The sequence below is a fragment of the Panthera tigris genome, chromosome B3 (assembly GCF_018350195.1).
Source record: "Panthera tigris isolate Pti1 chromosome B3, P.tigris_Pti1_mat1.1, whole genome shotgun sequence".
NCBI lineage: Eukaryota > Metazoa > Chordata > Mammalia > Carnivora > Felidae > Panthera > Panthera tigris.
Genome location: NC_056665.1, coordinates 11,772,189 through 11,791,991, shown reverse-complemented (window position 1 = coordinate 11,791,991; position 19,803 = coordinate 11,772,189). Strand labels below are relative to the sequence as shown.

Below are 19,803 nucleotides of genomic sequence, written 5' to 3'. Positions count from 1 at the left end.
ACATTTATCTATTATAAACCAATGTAGAATTCTGCTTCTTTTCACCTTCAGCTGCTGAGCAGTTGTCAGGCGCCACTGACTCCCAAGTCAATTGCTGGGCCTCAAATTTATTGGCTGAGTCATTGGCAACCTCTGGATGATTCCCAGTGAGCCAGTCACCCAGAACATGATTTTGAATTAAAAGTTTATATATTGCTTGGAAGGAACATGGCAGTCATGGCCATAGAGGCCGGGAAGGAGAAATGGTAGAGGTTGGTTTCTGGTGGTGATTGGGGTGGGGCATGAAATAGAAATCTTTCCAGCTAGATAAAGAGCAAAGCTCAGCACATAAATATTTCACTTTGATGCTCATCTGAGATCAAGCTGCAACCTGGAGTTCTCTGATTCCTGGGATGAGCTAGTAGGTGGTGTGCTTTTTAGTGTTGATGTGTTCGATTTAGAAGATGGGGGACCCAGAACACCACTCTGAAGAGTTATGGGCCTATGGGCATATCTGTGCCCTCCTGGAATCATCCTTGCATTGAACACTATTGGCCTTCTTGTTTTAGAGTATGGCACAAAGGGAATGGAAATTTTGGTGGTGTGCAGGAATTTCACTTAGTGAAGATTAATTTCTTAAGTATTGGCCACCTTGGAAAGCCTCTCCTGAGGAGACATGAAGTTGTTAACAGAGCTTAGTATCTTAAAGTGAATTAACTTATCTGATCATTTTTATTCCTTGGCAGGGCAAGGAAATGGTGGGAGGTAGAGGGAATGAAGGGAAATTAATATTTGTTATGATTTCTGATGTGCTAGGCCCTGTGCCAGCAATAATACCCATGTACCTCATTGAATCCTCACAAATATGTGAAGGAACTTTCTTTGACCTCAGAGGCAAAGGGTTGAGTTAACAACACCTCCCTGTTGGTCGGTGTAATTGTCTTTATTGTTTCAGTTATTTTTATACCCTTTAATCTTACCCTCTATGTCCATTCCCCAATCTTCCTAATGGCAACCATTCTAATATGCTTGACATACGTCATTTTATTTGTATTATTATTTTTTGGTGTTTATGTATGTATGTATGTGTGTATGTATGTATGTATGTATGTATGTGTGTATAGCGTGAGGGGCAGAGAAAGAGAGGGAGAGAGAGAGAATCCCAAGCAGTCTCCATGCTGTCAGTGCAGTGTCTGGTGCGGGGGTTCATTTGTGAGATCATAATCTGAGTTGAAATCAAGAGTCAGGCATTTGACCAACTGAGCCACCCAGGTGCCTCTTGGTGTTTATATTTTAATTTTACATTAATCATGCAGTATGTATCCTGTTTCATTCTTTTTCTTACCACTGTTTAAAAAACTTTTTATTGTGCAAAAATTTCAAACAGTTTCAAAAATTGAAGTGTGATGAACTTCATTGTGCCCATCACTCAAAGTGAAGTGTGCAATTTGTACAGAGTCAAGTTCAACTTGTAGCTACTATTGTTTCATCTGTAATTACCACCCATTCCCACTGTTCACAGATTACTTTGAAGTAAGTTCGAGTACCATACTACATACTCTTCCACCGATAAATATATTGTATGTACCTCTAAATTATAATCATTAAATTACATAATCAATATATCATATTATCATACCTAAAAATTAGAAATAATCAACTCTTCGGTCATTGTTCAAATTTTCCCAAATGTCTCATAATTTTTAAAACTTGTTTGAATCAGAATTCAAAAAAGGTTTATACATTGTGATTGGTTGATGGGTCTCTTGTCTCTTTTAACCTATGGTTCTCCCCTCTGTTCCTAAATAGTTGTTTGTTGAAGATCAGAATATTTATCTTCATGAAATTTTCCAAAGTCTGGATTCTGCCAACTGTATCCCTGTAGTGTTGTTTCCTATGTTCCTCTGCCCTCTGTATTTCCTGTAAATTGGTAGTGAGATCTAGAAACTTGATCGGATTCAGGATAAATATATATACATATCTATATCTCAAGAAATACTTCATAGGGGAAGTTATGGACTTCTATCAAGAGGCACCTAGTGTCTGGTTGTCTCTGTGATGTTAGTGGAGTTGATGATCAATGCCTAGGTCCATGATTTCATTAGGGGTTTCAAAATAATGATAATCTAATTCTATCATTCCTTTATTTATTAGCTGGACTATTTCTATAAAGAGAAACTTAGTTGCCTTGAGATACAGTTTATATAGGAAAAGCAAGACAGTGCTTGACTCTTTCTTTTTATTTATAAATTTTCAAAATAATGAGCCAGTTTCCCTAAAGATAAATCAATAAAGTTGAAAAAAAAAAGCTTTTTAATATTTATTTATTTTTGAGAAAGAGAGAGAGCACAAGCAGGGGAGGGGCAGAGAGAGAGGGAGACACAGAATCCAAAGCAGGCTTCAGGCTCCGAGCTGTCAGCACAGAGTCCGATGTGGGGCTCGAACCCATGAACTGTGAGATTGTGACCTGAGCCAAAGTCAGTTGCTCAACCAACTGAGCCACCCAGCTGCCCCAATAAAGCTTTAAAAATAAGATTATAAACTCATATATTTAAACATATTTGAGGGGCACCTGGGTAGCTCAGTTGGTTCAATGTCCGACTCTTGATTTTGACTCAGGTTGTGATCCCAGGGTTATGGGATAGAGCCTCGCATCATGCTCTGCACTGAGCGTGGGGCCTGCTTACGATTCTCTCTCTCTGTCTCTCTCTGGCCCTCTCTCCCACTTGTGCGTGCTCTCTTTATTTCTCTCTCTCTCTTTCTCAAATAAATAAACACATTTGATTATTTCAGTTGTTTGCAGTTATTTATACTGATATGTTTAAATTGCCCCATCTTTGGCAAATGGGAGCCTTTGTAAGGTTTTATTTTGTTTTTTGGTTATTTTGGACACTATCTCATTAGTCTTTGATAGATAGCTTCCTTGCTTCCTGGTATGATGATCTTTTCCTGGATCATAATACATTTATTGCCCTAGACTGGAGTCAGCCATTTCTTTAAGGAGCCCTGGTTCTGCTTAGTGGGAGATTGTATTCAGAGTCCAGAGCCTGGGTGCTACGAGCACTATGTTTCTACACTTCATCCATATTGCTGTGCACATCCAGTCTGCTTTTTCTAAGTGCTGTGCCATATTCCACAGTGTGCATTCTCTACATGGCACAAATCTACTTCTCCAATCTTGGATGGCTGTCCCCTTCCTGCTACCACAAAACAATGAACATCTTTGAACATGTCCCCTCATGGACCCGTATGAGAATTTTTTTTTAAAGGCCAATGTTATTATGCCCATTTAATTGGAGAGATTGCCAAGCAACTGGGATTGAGAAAGAAAGTGGGGAAATAGGAAAGAGGGAGGGTGCAGAAAGGGGAGATGAGGCCTAAGGCAGAATGGAACAGCTTAGAGACCATGTTCACCTGTGTGTCTCTTGAGTGGAGGCTTCTCATTTTCCTGCGGTCCTGGTGTCGTGAGTTCTGGAGGAAGGACAGGGCAGGAGATGGTGGATCCGCATTCTCCTGGCTCCTCACGGCTGCTCTCCCACCCTTTCTTCATGAGTGAAGAACTCTCAGTACTCTAAAGTTCGTGCCACTGGAATATCTCACAGCTCTATGACTTTGTTCATTGTCTACATTTTGGGGTTTCTTCTACACATCCAGTAAGGGCTTTGGTAGGTGACCCCAAGTCTTCTCCATTCCACTTCTTGCCATAATCCTGGTCAGCTTCATTATCCGTATGGATGATGCATTCTGCACCACAGGCTCTCAACAACTTGGTCTCCTCTGTACCAACTCCATTCCGAGGACAGAGAGAACAACAAGGTCTTGGTGACTAGAAAGAAGGCCATTATGGCTACAGCATGGAATGCTGAGCCCGTAGTGCTAGATGAGGACCCAGTGCTAGGTAGGAACCCAGCGTTCAACTTTGTAGGTTATATTACAGATTCTGGCCTCTGTCCCAAGAGAAATAAGAAGCTACTGAAAGGGTTTTTTTTTTTTAATTTTTACTTTTTAATGTTTATTTATTTTGAGAGAGAAAATGTGAGCAGAGGGAGGAGCAGAGAGGGAGGAGAGAAAATCCCAAGCAGGTGCTGCACCATCAGCTCGGAGTCTGATGTGGGGCTCGAACCCATGAACCTGTGAGATCATGACCTGGCCTGAAATCAAGATTCTGATGCTCAACCAACTGAGCCACTCAGGTGCCTCCTATAAGATTTTAATGCAGCATACAGGGTGTTCTGGGTTGGTGATGGTGATATGATCAGATTTGTATATTGAAAAGATCTCCACAGCTACTGACTACCTTACAAGTAAAACAGCCGGTTATTTTACCCACAAATGAGTTTAGCAGAGCAATGTAGCTCAGGACAAGGAAGCTATAGCAAAAGCCGTAGGTAAGTCTGGAGATCAAAGGAAAGGAAGGTTACTTTATAGAGAAAAGGAGGAATTTGGATGGACTATTTTGAATAAAGGTCCATTGAAGGAAAACAAGATTTCAGGGTTGTGACTATTTCTCATTGGCTGAATTTGTTGCTAAGCAAGAAGAAATTCTTCCTCCTGCTGGAGAGTGAATTTGATTTCCTTCTTGCTGGGTCTGCAGTTGAGTGGTGGGGGCATGAGAGCTCCCCCTTCTGGCCTCCTGACTCCATTTTATTTATTTTTAAAAATTATTTTCTATTATTATTTAAAATATTTAAATTCCAGTACAGATAACATACAGTGTTATATTATTTTCAGGTGTATAATGTAATGATTCAACAATTCTATACATTACTCAGGGTTCAACAAAGTAAGTGTAATCTTAATCCCCTCCACCTATTTCCCCCATCCCCCCACCCACTCCCCCTCTGGTAACCATCAGTGTGTTCTCTGTAGTTAAGAGTCTGTTTTTTTGGTTTGTCTCTTTTTTTCCCCTTGTTTGTATGGTTTCTTAAATTCCACGTATGAGTGAAATCATATGGTATTTGTATTTTTTTTTTAAATTTATCTACCTATTTATTTATTTATGTTGGAAGAGAGAGAATGAGCAGGGGAGGGGCAGAGAGAGAGGGGGGCAGAGGATCTGAAGTGGGCTCTGCATTGACAGCAGAGAGCCTGATGTGGGGCTCAAACTCACAAACCTCAAGATGATGACCTGAATCAAAGTTGGGCGCTTAACCAACTGAGCTACCCAGGGCCCCTGGTATTTGTAATTCTCTGACTTATTTTGCTTAGCATTGTGCTCACTAGTTTCATTCATGTTGTTTCAAATGACAAGATTTCATACCTTTTTAATGGCTGAATAATATTCCATTACGAAAATACCACATCGCCTTTATCCATTCATCTGTGGATGAACACTTGGGCTGCTTCCATAATTTGGCCATTGCAGATAATGCTGCAATAAACATTGGGGTGCATGTTTCCTTTTGAGTTAGAGTTTTTGTATTCTTTGGGTAAATACCCCCTACTGTGATTACTGGATCATATGGTATTTCTATTTTTAATTTTTTGAGGAACTCACATACTCTTTTCCACAGTGGCTGCATGGCTGCACCAGTTTGCGTTCCCACCAACAGTGCAAAGTGTTCTTTTTTCTCCACATCTTTGCCAACACTTGTTGTTTCTTGTGTTTTTGAGTTTAGCCATTCTGACAGGTATGAGGTGGTATGGTTTTGACTCGCCTTTTCTTGATGATGAGTGATGTTGAGTATCTTTTCATGTATCTGGATGTCTTCTTTGGAAAAATGTCTGTTCATGTCTTCTGCCCATTTTTTAATTGGGTTATTTGATTTTTTTGGTGTTGAGCTTTATAAACCCTTTATATATTTTGGATACTTTATTGGATGTGCTCCCGACTTCATTTAAATGAAGTTTCTTTATTTAGTTTCACACCACCATGTAGAGAATAAGACACCATGTCTGGAACAAGACAGACAGACATAGGCTGGTCAGTGAGGAGGCTATTGCCATATCCCAGTGAGAGATGAGGGTGGCTTGGGGCAGGATAGAGACAAGTTGGTGAATGTGGGGGATTTTTAGGAGATTAAGGCTCTGGGGCCTTTTGCTGGTTTGAAAATGGAAAGAAAGAGTGAGGGAGCAGTCAAGGATGATACCCAGGTATTTAGTTTACCAGACTGGATAGTGGACGGGCCATTCCCTGGGCAAGACACCGTGTGGAGAGGGCCAGGCTTGAAGTCTGGTGGCATGGAGGGGAGTGCTTAGGGCCTAGGAGACCGTGGGCGCTCTCTGGGATATTTTGAGTGCAAGAAGTCTTTGGAACAAGCCATGAAAATTTGGGTGGTGACTCGATGCTCAGGTCTGGAGTCAGAGGAGAGGTCTGGGCTGCAGAGGGGAAGTTGGGCATCAGGAGGGTGCAGGTGGAAATTAAGCTGTGGACATGGCTGAGGCCACCTGATGAGAGAGATCGGGTGAGTCAGCAGAGGGTCTGAGCCCAGCCTGAGGACACCTGCACTTTGGGGTTGGGTTGAGGAGAAGGAATATGCTCAGGGGACAGGAGGAGCCACCAGAGATACAGGAAGAGAAGCAGAGAGCAGGGTGTCATGGACGCCACAGGAAGAACATATTTCAAGGAGGGAATCTCACTCCACTGGGAGAGAGAGAGAGGTCAGGAAAGATGAGGAATGAAAAATGTCTGCTAAATGTAGCCTTGCGGAGTCATGAGTAAGCTGAGAAAGAACCATGTCAGTGAGGGGATGGGCCAGACCTGTGTGGGAGGTGAGGAGCCCAGACACTGAGAAGATTCTGGAAAGTTGCACGGAGGGTGTGTGACTAGAGTGAGGCCACGTCCTTTTGTCCTGCCTTCGCCCACCTTCCTACTCCCTGCCGGGAATCTGACCATGACTGCTGGACAGCAGCAGTGGCCCCTCAGGACCTCAGTCCCAGCACCCTCAAGCTGCCGAGCCAGTGCCAGAGGGCGCCCCCCTCTGGGTGTCTCTTTGCATGAGGAAAGTACAACCTTATGGGTTGTTCCCAGACGAAGACAATTTGTAACCCACAGAGAGTGTCACCTACATCATCTCACTTAATTTCCGTGAGGCCTTTTGAGGTAGTGCTGTTACTCCTGTTTTACAGACAAGGAGACCAAAGCACAGAGAGGCTGAGGAACGAGGGTGACACGCTAAAGTGGCAGAGCTGGGATTTTGTAAAAAATTTATTTGAGAGAGAGAGGTAATCCCAAGCAGGCTGCACTGGCAGCACAGATCCTGATGTGGGGCTCGAACCCACAGACCGTGAGATCCTGACCTGAGCCAAAATCAAGAGTCAGATGCTAAACTCACGGAGCCACCCAGGAGCCCCAGAGCTGAGGTTCGAGGCAGGGTTTCTGACTCCAGACTATACTCTCAGCTACTGTGATGTGCTTTCTCAGTAGCCATTATCGGTGAGTTTGGCATTGTTATTGCTGTCAGCCATCTTCAGGGCCCCTAGGAGATGTCGTGGGGAAACCCCGTCCTCCATGTATTTCTCCTGCACTCTCACACACGACCGCACTCACAGCATTTCTGACACCAGATGTATGGGGTTCCCTCCACCAAGCAAGTCTCTGTGACCCCAGTGGGGTGTCTACGATGCAACTCAATCCTGACTCTGTGCATCTAGAGACAGATCCTGCGGGTCAAGGGCTCAGTCCTACAAGACTGCCCCCCACTTCAGATGCCAAGCGGAAGTGGTAAGTGCTGGGGTGCCCGGCTGGCTCAACTGGTTTAGCGTCTGACTCTTGGTTTTAGCTCAGGTCATGATCTCACAGTTGTGAGATTCAGCCCCAAATTGGGCTCTGCACTCAGTGTGGAGTCTGCTTAAGATTCTCTCTTTCCCTCTCCCTCTGCCCTTCTCCCTTGTTCACACTGTCACGCACACTGTCTCTCAAATAAAAAATAAATAAGAAAGTGGTATTTCCCAGGTTACCCACAACTTCTGCCTGACTTAGCTGCCAGCCAGAGGCCTCTTCCCTCCTCGGATTTGATTGTTTGCGAGAGTGGCTCATAGAACTCAGGGAAACACTAATGGGTACCAGTTTATTAAAGGACACGATAAAGGAAACAGATGAACAGCCAGATGAAGAGACACAAAGGGTAAGGTCTGGGAGGGTCCAGGGCACAGGAACTCTGTCCCGGTGGATTTGGGGTGCACCGCCCGCCCATGTGGATGCGTTCGCCAGTCTGGAAGCTCTCTGAACCTTGTGCTTTTGGGGTTTGACAGTGGCTTCATCACATAGGTATCATTTGACTCTCATTTTCCCTCCCTCCGCCTTCTCAAGAGAATGAAAATTGCAAGCTCTTCTAATCATGGCTGGGTCTTTCCAGTGACCAGCCTCCACCCAGGTGCCATCCAGGAGTTCACCCAAAGTTAACCTGGTTAGAACAAAAGACGCTCCTCTCATCACCCAGGAAATTATAAGGGTTTTAAGACCCTGTGCCAGGAACCAGGGGCAGAGACCAGTATATGTTTTCTAGTATCTCACAGGAGAATTAATGATACAATGATGCTACGTCCCCTTTCAGTGAGGTAGGCATACAGTAGGTACTGAATACAAACTTTGAAATACCTACCAAGTCTTCGTATGCCTCATCCGTGACATGTTTTGTGGAGATGGTGTATGGGGTAGGGATACAGATAGTTGATAGGACAGGCAATTTCTAAAACGTAAATTCTACAGTTCCACTTGAAATGCACTGTGGTAGCTCATATACAAAACAATTTTCCAGCTTAGGATCACAGGGGAAAAGTGCTGAGATCAGAGAATCAGGACAGTCAGTGTAGGGAAATCAAACTCCATTTCCACGGCGGTAACCGCCCGTCAGCCACGGTGAGGTATGAGCACACTGGGAGGGAATTGTATTTCTTGCTGTTCAGTTCACCATGATGTCACTAAGGGGGATTGCAAAAACCACCCAGTTCCAAGCAGAATAGAAAAGCTGTCCAAGTGGTGCAAATGTTGTTTAAAATCCTTGTCATCAGCCGTGAGAAATTCCCTGCAGTCACATCAAAGAACAGAATAGTTTTCAGAGATGGTTTTTATTGCTAGGCTGTTATACAAACATGCTTTCACCCAAATAGAGCAAAGACTCGGCAATTTCCTGAAAATCAGAGCTTGGAAATCACGTTCCCCAGAATATTTATAATTACTGTTAGCAATCCACTTATCAGCATTTCAATACGCGTCTGAAGGGGGAAAGACCAGCCAACCAGCACAAGCCCGTATCAACACTTAGTGGAGCTACTAGTTTTTCTTAACTTAATTAAAAAATCTGACTTAATAAAGAAAGTTGCCTGATGGCTTGTACCTTTTTTAAAGATTGGATAAAACTTAGAGTTTATTTATGCCTTTACATTATCTATCGTATTTTAAGCCCTGACCTACTATATGGAAATAAAACCTGAGATGTGATAAGTAATAGGTTATCGTGTTTTCCTCACCAGAATATTTGGGTTGAATAAAAAAATTGACACGCTGTTATTTTTTTTTCCTGTTTTAATCATCGCCCGTCTGTTTAGAACGTATGAAATTCAGTTTATTCCAGAGTCTCTACCACCATCATGCTCATCATGAGAGCTTGTTTTAGAACATGTTGATAACAAGTTTGCTGACACATTAACTTTATGAAATCAGAGTGAAAAGTTGGGGTGATCTATGCATCTGGTGCTGATACTGCTAACTTGCTGTGGTTATACGTGGTTAATACTTCCAGTGGACAACTTTGCAGTTGGTAGGGGGCTGAAATCCTTTCCACCAGTCTTAAAAATAATTCATTTTATTAAAAAAAAAGTTTTTAAAAGTTTATTTATTTTGAGAGAAAGAGAGAGGGAGTGAGCAAGGGAGGGGCAGAGAGAGAGAAGGAGAGAGAAAACCCCAAGCAGGCTCCAGAGTGTCAATGCAGAGCCTGACATGGGGCGGGAACCCATGAACCCCGAGATCATGATCTCAGCTGAAATCAAGAGTCAGATATTTAACCGACCGAGCCCTCCATTGTAGATTCAAATAAAAATTACCATCTCTCTACTTTAGATATCCTATGTATTAAAATTTTTTTAATGTTTATTTATTTTTGAGAGAGAGAGAGAGAGAGAGAGAGAGAGATGCGTGGGGGAGGGGCCTCCAGGCTCTCAGCTATCAGCACAGAGCCCGATGCGGGGCTCAAACTCATCAACTGTGAGATCATGACCTGAGCCAAAGTCGGATGCTTAGCCGACTGAGCCACCCAGGTGCCCCTAGATATCATATATATTTTAAATGGTACAACTCCCTGTAAGTGGGATACACAGCATACAAAGAAATGGACAATTCATATGTTTATTAGGGGCATTAGTAAAGCTACATTCTATGCTTTTAGCACCGACTGGGTGCCAGGAACTTTGGGTTTATTATCGTGATCCTCACAAGTCCATGGGGATGGTTTATTGGCTGGGGAAACGGAGGGTCAGGAAAGGAGAGGAAATTTGCCCAAGATTTCACCGATACTCCTATGCTGCTGTTGTTTGACACAGAGAAGCTACCCATCAGGGTGAAAAGGAAATAAGAGAAGAAAGGATTGGAAAGGAAGAAATAAAACTGTTCACATATGATCTAAATATCTACTTGAGGGACGCCTGGGTGGCTCAGTCGGTTAAGCGGCCGACTTCAGCTCAGGTCATGATCTCGCGGTCTGTGAGTTCGAGCCCCGCGTTGGGCTCTGTGCTGACAGCTCAGAGCCTGGAGCCTGTTTCAGATTCTGTGTCTCCCTCTCTCTGACCCTACCCTGTTCATGCTCTGTCTCTCTCTGTCTCAAAAATAAATAAAACGTTAAAAAAAATTTAAATATCTACTTGAATAATCCAACAGGATCAACCAGTAGAAGTAATAAGTAGACTCAGCAAGATTTTGCTGGATATGAGATCACTTAAAAGAAATCAATGGTAGGTGGGGGGGGGGGGCGCCTGGGTGGCTCATTCGGTTAAGCATCTGACTCTTGATTTTGGCTCAGGTCATGATCTCATGGTTTGTGAGTTCGAGCCCCGGATCAGGCTCTATGCTGACAGTGTGGAGCCTGCTTGGGATTCTCTATTCTCTATATCCCTTTCTCTCTCTGCCATGCTTGTATGCTCTCTCTCTCTCTCTCTCTCTCAAAAAGAATTCACATACGTAAAAAAACATTAGAGTGGTTAAGAGTGGCAGAGGTGTGTGTGCAAGTGTGTTTAAGTAGGAAAAGGGATCAAAAAGGAAAAAACAAAACAAGAAAGGGTTTTGCAGTAATCCATGATGATAGTACATCTTAACTGGGGAACAAGAGGGCATTTCTCTAGTTACAGACTCAGATCTTTGAGACCAGATGGAGAAAGGCCTTGGCCCAGACAAGTAGGGAACCAACTACTCTGGAAAGGAGAAGCTTAGCAATACAATATCTGAGATGAGGAAGGTCTGACAAAGCAATCAATTAATCCATTGAGGAATACTTAGAATTTAAAAGAGCCAGAGGGACTGGCCATAGGAAATGAAACCAAAGTTCCTTGACTGTTTTCTGTGTGTCAGACACTACTAGGCATTATTTCATTTAATGCTGACGCTAACCGCAGAAGGTGCTAATGTTTGCTCCTATTTCATAGGTGAGAACACTGAGTTTGGGAAAATGTCTTTTTCACTTAGGATTGGTTTTAGTGACAGGTACCAGTGGCTTGGACCCACAGGACATTTTAAATTTCATTAGCAAGATTTCTGGAAGTAGGTAGTCTCAAGATTGCTCAGAAGCCCAACAAGATCATCAAAGACACTGTCTCTGTCTTTCTGCTGCTGTCCTCAGTGAAAGGGCTCGTGTCCTAGGCTAGTCTCCCATTATACCTTCTGGTGTCCCAGGCTTACCTGAGAGCCTCCAAAGCAAGATGTCAGAGAAGGGGTCAAAAGCTTTTTTTTTCTCACAAGCCCCTCTGTTATCATGGAGGGAGAGAAACCTTTCTGGGAAATCCTCAACGGCCTTTCCAGAACTAGATCATGTGCTCACATTTAAACCAATTGCTGGAAAAAGAGAATACTGGCCATGATTATTTTAGGAATGGGCGTGTGACCTACGTTTATCTAATGAGATACAATTTGGGGACTTGTGTTAGAGCTCTTGGGTACTAAAGAATTGCTCTTTCCATTAGTTGCTGAGAGGGTAGGATCTCCCAGTTTGACGCTGGGGCTTTGGCCCACCATCTTGCCACCATGATATGCAGAGAGAACCTGCCAGAGAATGCATCTAGTGTGCAGGAAAGCAGAGGTAGGAGACAGAGTGGGATCTCAATGGTGACACGTTCCCTCCCTGAGCGAGGGAACTGCTGTCACTTGCTACTGGACTTCTTATAAAAGAAAACTTACTGTGGATATAATCCCATGCTAATGTAATCATAATTATTGCAATACAGGAGTATTGGAAATGAATATCTGTATTAGTTAGGATTCTTCTGAGAATTTAAGATGAGACATATATCTTTCCTGTTGAATAGGGCAAGAGAGACAGATTTGTTGTAAGGAACTGGCTCATGACATTGTGGTGGCTGAAAAGTCTGACATTTGCAGGGCAAGCTGGAAGGCTGGAAGTTGAGGCAAGAGTTGATGTTGCAGTCTTGAGTCCAAGGCTGGAAACTCGGGGAATTTTTGTGTTGCACTCTGGAGGCAGAATTCCTTTTCTTTGGGGGACCTCAGTCTGGACTTAAGGTCTTCAACTGGTTGGATGAGGCCCACACTATGAAGGTTAATGCGTCTTACTCAAAATCTACCGATTTAAATGTTAATCTCACCTAGGGGTGCCTGGGTGGCTCAGTCGGTTAAGTATCCGACTTCAGCTCAGGTCATGATCTCACAGTTCGTGGGTTTGAGCTCTATGTTGGGCTCTGTGCTGACAGCTCAGAGCCTGGAGCCTGCTTCAAATTCTGTGTCTCACTCTCTCTCTGCCCCTCCCCCGCTCACACCGTCTCTCAAAAATAAACATTAAAAAAAATAATAAATGTTAATCGCATCTAATACCTTCACAGCAACATCTACACGGATGTATGGCCGAACAGCTGGACACCATAGCCTAGTCAAGTTGATGCGTAAAAGTAACCATCATGGGGCACCTGGGTGGCTCACTCAGTTCAGCGTCTGACTTTGGCTCAGGTCATGATCTCACGGTTAGTGAGTTCTAGCCCCGCATCAGGCTCTGTGCTGACAGCTTAGAGCCTGGAGCCTGCTTCGGATTCTGTCTCTCTCTCTCTCTCTCTCTCTCTCTCTCTCTCTCTCTCTCTGTCTCTGCCCCTCCCCTGCGCACGCTCTGTCTCTCTCTCAAAAATAAACACTAACAAATCTTTTTAAAAAGTAATATAGGCTGTTATAGGCTGAGTTGTGTCCCTGCCCCTCCAGCCCCCAACTCATATGTTGAAGTCCTAACCTCCTGTACCTCATTATCTCCAACCGTACTTGGAAAGAATGTCTTTAAAGAGGTAATTTAGTTAAAATGAGGTCTTTAGGGTGGGTCCTAATTCATTATGACCGGTGTTGTTATGAGAGGATTTGGAATAGACCTGTGCACGCACAGAGGAACAACTGAACCCCAAAGTGAATACAGAGTGAGGAGGCAGCCATCTGCCAGCGAAGGAGAGCAGCCTCAGAAGAAACCAGGCCTGCTGAAACCTTGACCTTGGACTTCTGGCCTCCAGACTGTGAGACAGTACATTTTTGCTGTCGAAACCTCCCACTCTGTGCTACTGTGATACAACAGTGAACTAATATAATATCAGACAGAACTGAGAAGAGCTGATCTTTTATGCAGGATTTCTTGGAGCAGCTAGGAGGAGGTGAGGAGAACAGAAAATGGGGTTTGATATTCCAGACCCACTGGGTCCCCTCAGGGGTCCAGGTGACAGGAACTCTCTGCCAGGGAGGAGGGCTCACATTCTGGAGGTTCTGTGAATCCTGGCTGAATGGGAAGCCCCCTCCCACATGCCCACCAGGTACTGGGAACCTGGGCTTGGAAAAATCTGGGGTCTCTGGGCTTAAGGCTGGGGCAGCCTCTTGCTTTCCAGAGTGGGAGTTGCCTCTCCTTGCTGGGAGCGTAGGAGCAAGGGGCTTCTCCCCAGTCCAGGGCTGACCTTACGTGGGGAGGGACCCAGTAAATATTGCTCTCCCCACCCACGTTTCCTGGGTGGGATTGGAGTCCACTAATTAGTTTCACATAGGTAAACAAGCATGGCAGATGTGTGTACGTTTGATTAGTCATTTACACCTTACTGAAATAAAAATGCAAATCTAGTTTGCTTAGTTACAACTAGCTAAAAAGTGCACAGGAAAGGAGGGCCTCACCTCCAATGGCCTTGTGATGGGAGAAGTCCCTATTCCTGAGGGGAGGATGCTGTCTCTCTGTGCAGCAACAGGGCCAGCCCTGGGCCCCACCATTCCCCAGCCTCAGCCTGACCCCTCTTGCTCTGTTCCCCAAGGTTCCCCATCTCCTCTTGTGCATCCTGTGGTGAGCTATTCAGAAATCTAGAGAAGATTCAGGATGACCTTATATGGACGAAAAGAGGTTATGGGCTGAGGTTAAAAACCAAAGCCTAAAAAACATTCTCCTTCCCGGCTGGCCCAGAGCCCCCTGGGGGGATTTTGTGGGAACTCTAATGGCGGCATGGAATGTTCCCTGAGCAGTCCCCGGGAAGGGGCATGTTCTGTGCCTCCTAGAGAGTTCTCATCTTGTTTAGTCTAAGAAACACCTCGTGACAACAGCCTTCTTCTCTCTGTTCTGCATTAAGGAACCTGAAGCTCAGAGAACTTGTGTTCAAGGTCAGTGCCTGGATCAGAATTCTCAGTCGGGTCTGCCCCCAAACCCTTCTGGGCTTCATCCTCTACCTAGAGTTGTTGTGAGAGGATCACAGAGCCACTGGAAGGTGGAGTCAGAGGATGGTACACCTCAGGAAGGTGAGGTCTGGTGGGGATGGGGGGGGGGGGAGGAGAGAGGGCTCAGTAGTGATGAAGTGACTTGGCCGAGGACCCATAGCTGTTAAGTGACAAAGTAGGCTCTACCTGTGTTGACAAAGCAGACTTGCAGCCCAGGGAGTGTCTCCCACTCCAAACTGCTGTTACTGACCTCTGTATGACCAGGGCAGGACCTGACAGTGCCCCCAGATGATTTCGATCTATCACCACAAGTTTCCAAACCAGGAAGGAAAAGATCATGGAGGACAGACAACAAAGACTGGAATTATTTTTGTCATCTCTTAATTAGGTATAAAATAAAACCAGATAAAACTGTTCATGCTTACAGCTCTTATACACCTATAACCTCCCCCACCCCGCTCCAAAGTTATAAATTAAAAGCAAAAGAAAGTGCATAGGCACAACATCTAAATAAACGGTATTATTTTGATGGGATTTATGGTCAGGCTCTACTAAAAATAAATCACGATTGCTGGCTTAATAATGGAAAGATGTAGCCTCGGGTCTAGTTTCTGTATTTCCACTTCATATTACCAATGCAGAGACTCTCTCTTCTCATAAGAATAGTTACAAATGGTATCAGTCGCACCCAAGCTGTATTTTCTAGTGCTGGACAATCAGACACTGTATAACCACCAGTGAGCCAGTGAGCAATTCTCAATTGCTGATGGTAATGAGGTTTTAATGAAGTGAATCATTATTTTAATGATCTGTAGATCACTCACGTTCACTAAAAGATATGGTTAGCCTTACTAAAGTCTATTTTATTTTAGAGAGAGAGGGCATGAGCTGGGGAGAGGGGCAGACAGAGAGCATCTTAAGCAGGCTCCCTGCTCAGCTCAGAGCCTGATGTGGGGCTCGATCCCACGACCCTGGGATCATGAACTGAGCCGAAATCAAGAGTCAGATGCTCAACCCACTGAGCCACCCAGAAGCCCTAAAATCTACTTTAAATGGGAGGGACACCTGGGTGGCTCAGGCAGTTAAGCATCTGACTTCGGCTCAGGTCACGATCTCACGGTTCATGGGGTTGAGCCCCACATCAGGCTCTGTGCTGACAGCTCAGAGCCTGGAGCCTGCTTCAGATTCTGTTGTCTCCCTCTCTCTCTCTGCCCTGCCTCCACTCGTGCTCTGCCTGTCTCTTTCTTAAAAATAAACATTAATGAAAAAATTAAATGGGCTTTCTCTACCTAGGGTTTTGGAATGGGAAAAAAAGTATCCTAAATGTATCTTCAGTGCTAATTAGCCGCTGCGAACATTATGAAAAGCCACACACAAACTGGCTTTGTTTGTACAGCTGATTTGACACTAAGGCTACTTCCTGATCACTTTGAGTCTGTTTTGCTTCTACTGCCTGGTGCCATAGCAGGACTCAGTTTTCTGCCTTGCTCCCTCTGTTAAGACTATTCGGAATCTGTACGTGTGCACGGACTTTATGTTACAAAGCACAAACCCGGGCACTCAGTTCCTGCAGTGGGTCTCTTAAGACCGGCCGACCAGAGGATGTGCAGTAGTCACATTTTAGATTATCAGCAAATTGAAAAAGCCAACAAAGCTTTTCTCACGCCAAACTGGTTGGTCCCTGAGAAGATGTCTGTGGAGCCCCTTTTGAGAAATGCTGGCTGGAAAAGAAAACCATCTGTACCCTTTGGGTAGACACAGATAAAGTGACCTCTTTTCATTTCTTTCTGTTCCTGAGAGATCATGAAGCTGTGAGGAGGCTGAGGGGAAGGGAGCAGCAGGGGCCAGGCCAAGGCTTTAGAACCAGGTAGGGTACAGCCTGGGATGGGTAACAGGAGAGGCCAACGCCTGCTCCCCTCAGGTCAGCTGGAAATTCTCCAGTTCTTGCCCTGAGGACAAGGGAGGGGGACAAAGGGAATTAAGCCCTTTTGACTGCTGACAACAGCTACATTAGGGATAACTATTTGGAAAGACCCAGCCCAGCAATTAAGAGTTAAAGAGTGAGGAACCTGGTGCCCTGAGGCAGAACTTCTCAACCTGGCCGCCTATTAGAATCTCCAGGGGAGCCCTTTAAAGGGGCTGATGTGCGGATTCATCACTGGAGATTTGAATTAATTGGTAAGGGGTTGGGCATCAGTCTTTGTAAAAGTTCCCTAGGGGGTCCTAATGTGCAGCCAAGGTGGCTGACCACTGTTTTAAGGGCTGCTTTTTTTTTCTGTGGCATAATTACACTTAAGGCCACCTGCATTCATTTATTTAATGGCAGGAAGGGAGCAGCCTTTATTGAACGCACTGTGTTAACTCTTTAAATAATAATACATAGGACAATAGTAATAGCAGTTAGCATTTACTGAAAGCTTGTTATGTGCCGGGAGTTATTTGAACCACTTTACATCCATTTAATCTTTGCAACATCTCTATGAAATGGATATTATTATCTTCCATTGTACAAATGAGCAAACAGAGGCTCAGCGAGACCAAGAAATTTGCCTCGAATCATTTGGGGACAAACAAATAAATATATAAATGAAAGTAATAACTTGTCCAAGGTCATGCAGGAAGGGGGACAGGATTTGAGCCATGGCCAATAGCTCTTCTGCTGCCCCAATTAGCTGTTATCTCAGTGAATACGTTTAGCAAATATTTATTGAATATGGACCATATAATTATAAATGTGCCTGACACTAGGTTAGATGTTGGGGATATGAAGATAAGCAAGACAAAATTTGTGCTCTACAATCTTATCAGAAAGACAGCTAATTCCTAAACAATGTGATCGATGCTATTAGGGTGACCAAACGCCCCATTTGCGTAGGACTCTCTGGTTTTAGCACTAAAAGTCCTGCATTCTTCAAAACCCCTCAGTCCTGAGTGAGCTGGGAAGGTTGGTCACCCTAGCTGTCATAGAGGAGTGTAACTGGGCTGTAGTAAGTTTGCATGGGATGGTGGGGGGGGGGGTGTGTGTGAATGAGAGATGAGGAAAAGCTTCACAGAAGAGTCTGTCTTATTTGTAGAATGATTAGGAGGGGAGAAGGGTAGAGAACATTTCTCCTAGAACTAGAGAATAGCTCAGACAATAGCCTGGAGGGGAGGGACAGCAAGTGGTTTACTAGAGTTTAGGGTCCATGGGGTTGAGGGTAGATGAAGCTGGGGGTGGGAAAGCTGAGGCCAGACTATGGGATTTGGACTCTAGAGGCGGAGTTCACCTACAAGGTTTCAGCAAAGGAGTATTATGCTCTATTTTGCATTTGTGAAGACCACTCTGGTTCTGAGAGTAGGATTGAGGACTCACCTGAGGGGAGGAGTCTGGACTCTGAGGGACAGTTTGGGAGATGATATGACACAGGTGGGGTCTGAAGACAGGAAAGAATGACAACAATCATATCTAACGCCTTCACGTGTACCTGGCACCAGGATGAGTTCTTTACATGTGTTTTCTCATTTCATCCTGACAATGAACTCTTGAGTCATCTGCTATTTTTATGCCCACATTAGAGATCAGGAAATTCAGACTCAGGGTAAGTTAATTCAGTTTAAAAAGTCACACAAAGAGTAAATGGCAGAACCAAGACTCAAACTCTTGCCTTCTGAATTTAAATAGATATGCTTAACCATGATGTTACCTGACATAAACTCAGTCATTATGTATTTGTTCATTCAGTGGAGTGACATTTACTGAATATTCACTCTGTGCCAGGCATATTTCTGTCTGGTGGGGATATAGCTGTGAACAAAACAGTTCTGATTTGATGGCTATTGCATTTGTGTGTGTGTGTGTGTGTGTGTGTGTGTGTGTGTGTGTGTGTTGGGAAGACAGATAAGCAGATGAATGTGGGTGGTTTTGGACTTCATTTTGAGGGAGTAGAGACAGGGTTTGGCAATGTGGCAGTGAGCACGGGGAAGAGTATGGGAGCCCCCCAGGTTGCCAGTAGAGCTAGGGCGTTCCGGAGCCAGGAGAGGTTGGGGGTGGGAAGATGAGAATCCAATTTTGCACATTTTTGAGGTTTCTGGAATCAGAAGATCTTTTATTTTATTTTTTTAAGTTTAGTTAGTTATTTTGAGAGAGAGGGAGAGAGGGAGCATGAGCAAGGGGGGAGGGGCAGAGAGAGAGGGAGAGAGAGAGAATCTCAAAAAGACTCCACACCATCAGCTCGGAGCCCAACGTGGGACTTGAACTCATGAACTGCGAGATCATGACCTGAGCCCAAATCAAGAGTCAGACCCTTAACAGACTGAGTCACCCAGGTGCCCCCGGAATCAGAAGATCTTAAGAATGGTCATGGGGCACACGGAGAGGGTGGTTTAAAGCCGGGGCCATGGTTGAGGACCCAGGGAGAGGGTGCGGAATGAGGAGAGGTCTCGGGCGGAAGCCCTGTGGACTGAGCTACAGGCAGAGGTGCCGGATGCAGAGAGGAAGACGGAAGGTCACAGGGAAGATGGGACATCCGGAGAGAAAGAGGGCCAGTCCCTCCAGGGAGCAGAGACTTCCAAGGCAGGAAGCCCCAGCATCATTAAAGGCCACCTAGAGGTTCGGGGGAGGAATAGCAAGAGATATTGAGGGACGAAGGAGACAAGCAAAGTTCAGGGATTTTTTTTTTTTTTTTTTTTTTTCGAAAGCAGGGGTGTCTAGCAGAGGACTGAAGATCCTGGAGAAAGTAGAGGCGGTTGGTGGAACAAAAGCCTTCGAGGACACAGAGGAGACGGGATCCAGGGTCAAGGTGGAGGCGGGCCACAGCCCTGAGACCCCAGGGGAGCCCGGAAAGGTGGAGAAGGATGCGGAGTAGCCCTTCTTGGGAAGCAGGTGGCAAGGTCATTTTGGAGAAAGAAGGGTCCAGAGTGGAGCCGGGGAGGCATCCACAGAGGGCTGCAAGTTGGGAATTCGCAGTGTGGGGTTTGGGAGAGATGCCACCCGGGACTGTCTCAAAACTTACACTTCTCTGCCCCAGTCCTTC

At 44.8% G+C, this 19,803-nt stretch overlaps 1 long non-coding RNA gene across 1 annotated transcript; it reads left to right on the top strand.

The window, feature by feature from the left end:
* Positions 1-13,714: 13,714 nt before the first annotated feature.
* LOC122239386 lies at positions 13,715-19,803 on the top strand. Its single transcript, XR_006218406.1, has 3 exons — positions 13,715-13,758; positions 14,707-14,872; positions 19,472-19,803. It is a non-coding gene; the product is annotated as an uncharacterized LOC122239386 (long non-coding RNA).